This window comes from Gossypium hirsutum, chromosome D02, assembly GCF_007990345.1.
Source record: "Gossypium hirsutum isolate 1008001.06 chromosome D02, Gossypium_hirsutum_v2.1, whole genome shotgun sequence".
Taxonomy (NCBI): Eukaryota; Viridiplantae; Streptophyta; class Magnoliopsida; order Malvales; family Malvaceae; genus Gossypium; species Gossypium hirsutum.
Genome location: NC_053438.1, coordinates 5141025 through 5145260, shown reverse-complemented (window position 1 = coordinate 5145260; position 4236 = coordinate 5141025).

Genomic DNA, 4236 nt, shown 5'->3' with positions numbered 1-4236 from the left:
ATAATTATATACATGAACTTTAATTTGGTGCAATTATACACGTGAAACTCTATTAGTGGTTCAAATGTATACATGAAACTTTAATTTTGATTTAATCGTGCACATTTAAAGAAATAAATACATCAGTTTATTTTTATATTGGATAAATATAATTATTTATGCATGCAATATATAAACATAAAATGATATTATATCAATAATTGCGTTAATAATTTATAAGAATTGGATCAACTCAAATTTTCATATATAAAATTCCATAAAATCAAAGTTCATGTATACAATTGAATTCTATGAATTCTAATTCAAAATTAAATTATATTTAAATTCTTTCGGTTGTTATAATAATAAAATGTCAACTGAGTTAAAGCCCAATCCACATTTAAATTATATATGTTCAATTAAAATTTTATTTACAAACAAATTTGTTGGTAAATTGTTTAATTAATTAAAACTTATTTATTGGTCTATAGCAATATAATTATTTACTCTTTTAACAAGTAAATTATTTAGTTAGTCACCTAAATTTTTGAACGTTTTCATTTTGGTCATCCAAATAAAAATATTTGCAATTCTGGTCACCATTGTTAGAGAAATTTTTCATTTAAATCATCCAAACGTTAAATCCTTAACGGCAGCTGACTATGCACGCCATTTTGACCCCCACCATTGTTCATCATCTTTCTTCCCCTCCATGCCACCCCTGCTTCCACAATTCTTCTTCTTCCTTTGCTCCCTGCTTCTAGTCACCATAGTAAAAAAATAATGGTAAAAAATGATGATATGGCATCAAGGGTGACGCCTAAAATGTAACACCCCTAATCCCTATTCGTCGTCGGAACAGGGTCACGAAGCATTACCGAAGTTTACAGATCAATTACAGAAAAATTCATATCATTTACTATTCATATCCGAAATCAATCATATTGTCCCTTAAATGGGCACTCGAGGTCCAAAATATGCATTTAGATCAAATCGGGACTAAACCGAGAACTCAGAGAATTTTTCACAAAATTTAAAAATTTTTCTTAGGTACAGGGGACACACGCCCGTGTGGCCAGGCCGTGTGAGTAAGTGACACGTCCGTGTCCAAGATCGTGCGGGCATTCGACGTGAGACACACGACCGTATCCCAACCCGTGTTCAAATTAGGGTAGCTACTGACTTGGGTCACATGGCCAAGCCACACGCCCGTGTGCTAGGCCATGTGAACAATTTATTTTACATTAATTAGGTGCAGGGGTCATACGACTGAGACACATGCTTGTGTCTCTGCTCGTGTGAAAATACCTAGGCATTCTGTTTCTAAATTTTAAAGATACAAGGGTCACACGGCCAAACCACACACCCGTGTGCATGGCCGTGTGTCACACACGGCTGAGACACACGCTCATGTGTTTGCCCGTGTGGATGAAAATAGGCTATTTTTAAGGCCACTTTTCTCACCCAAATTTGCCTTCAACCTACAACAACACTTGAACACATTCACCAACCAATTCAAGACAATTAAAACCAAGTCACAACTAATAATCTTATGCATGATATAACATCACATGTATTCATGTATTCAAACTTACCTATTTGTATAAACATATAAATTTAACAAAATTCAATCTAATCATACCAAGCACATATTTATATTAATCATATTATACCCTCATACATTTACATCAAACAAGCCATCACTGGCCATTCCAATGGCTAGTTACAACCAACCATATATATATGCCATCATTGGCCAACTTAACCTATACATGCCATTATACTAAAATAAGTTTGCAATTTATACCAAAATGAATTGAAGGATAGTGTGATGATGCTCCGACCGATTCCAACCTTTATGAGCTTTCGAGCACTATAAAACAGAGGAAATAAAACAAAGTAAGCTTTTAAGCTTAGTAAGTTCGTATAACGGGAAATAAACTTACCATTTATTCATATTTAAAATAATCATACAAGTGCATCCAAATCAATTAAATCAATATCTAAATACACATACATCCTCATCAAACATGTTAGTTATGTAATTTACATAAGTTTCAAGAGACAAGAATGAGCTCATCCTTATTTAATATCCACATACATGTATTTATCATATCTAAGTATACAATAATCATGTACATATTATATCTTTATATTTCAAGTATTTCTCATAGTAATTCATCTTGAAATTCATATCATCTCATATCAGAACTTTACATGTTGAAACATTTAAAATATCGATGGATACATGGGCAATACACACGAAGTGTACAATACAGTAAATCCGTCAACTCATATTCAAGAGTGCTTATAAAAGCACATAAACGGGAAGCTTATCCAAGCTAAAACAAGAAGCTCACAAGAGAAATATTTATGAAGCTCGTGTGATCCTATAACGGGTAGCTCCGGAGAGCCATTAATCAGGGAGCTCCAGATAGCCATATATTGGGAAGTTCAAGCGAGCCATATCGGGAAGCTCACAAAGAGCCAATTAACCGAAAACTTACAAAGAGTCGTAATCGAAAAGGTCATAAGAGCTAAGGTGTGTCCACAACACATGTAGGATCACAACCTATCGGGACACTCGAAAGAGCTATAATGGGAAGCTCGCAATAACCATCATACGGGAAGCTCAAGAACGGGACGCTCTTTCGAGCTATAGTGTGTCTGCAACATATGCAAGACCACAACCAATATAGGAGCCCAGTATCCAATCAAATTTCATGTATTCAAACGAGATTTAATATTTGCCAAGCATTATCAGATTTATGAATTTATTTCCTATACATACCAAATTCATAATTCAACATTCACATATACAACATTTCACTCAAACATGTAAATATACACAATTTAGTTACACGAACTTACCTCGACACTTGTTTGTAGACGAGAATCTACTAATCCGATACTTTTTGTTTTCCTCGATCCAACTCCATACTAGGTCTATCCAGATCTATATGAGTAAATTTAACTCAATTTAATACAATTCATATTAAATTCAATCCAATTCACATCTTAGGCAAAATTACCATTTTCCCCCTAAACTTTTAATTAATGATGATTTCATCCCTAGGCTCGGAAAATGAAATTCATGCAATTTAATCCTTGTTCCAGACCTAGCCAATTTTTAAATATAACATTTACAGCCCATGTATTTCACAAAAATAAAAATTTTCCATGAATTTTTCATCTTTTCAATTTAGTCCCTAAATCACAATTTCATGAAAATTTACTTTACAAAAGTTTTTTATTTATCAACAACCTTTCATTTTCTACGATAAATTTCAAAATTTCAGCATACACATCCATGGAAAAATTTTGATACTTTGATAACTTTGCAAAATAATCCCCAAAATAGCTAGAGTAGATTATTACAATCTCGAAAATATAGAAATTACTAAAAACAGAACAAGATTACTTACCCAATTAAGCTTGCTTGAATTTCTTTCTCTTAGCTAGGGTTTCCATAGAATATTTGGGGAAGATGATAATAAAATGATATTTCCTTTTATTTAATTAACTTATCATCTTTTAATTTTTCAACTTTCTAATTTCATCATTTTCTTTAATTACCATGTAAGGACCTCAAGTTTTGAGTTACATAGATATTTGATCCCTCTAGCTACTAGAATTTAACTTTTGCATTTTATGCAATTTGGTCCTTTTATCAATTAATCATGTAATCAGTAAAATTTCCTAACGAAATTTTTTATACGATATTCCTAACATACAGTAGACTATAAAATAATTTTAAAATAATTTTTTCTTACGGACTCAGATTTGTGGTCCTGGAACTATTGTTCCGGTTTAACTGAAAACAGGCTATTACAAAAAAAAATTTAGGGAGGGGTAGAATTAAATTGTATATTTCTACAATAGTAAAAATGCAATTTCACCATTTTAATAGCCTATATCTTTATAATTTTTAAAATATTAAATCAAATTTTTATCATTTTTGGGGAGACCAAAGTGCAATTTTACCATTATTAATTTAAAATTTTATAAATTATAAAGGGACCTAAACGAATTTTTTTTTTCCTTTTAGGGGGGCCAGGGCCCTACCAATCCCTTAGCTCTACCATTATATGGCATGCAAAGTCAGCCGCTGTTAGGAATTTAGCTTTTAGGTGTCTAAAATGAAAATTTTCTCTAATAATAATAACCAAATTAGAAGTATTTTTATTTAAGTAATCAAAATAAAAATACCCAAAAATTGAGTCACCAATGGTTTACCCTATCAAAACTAGTTTAACA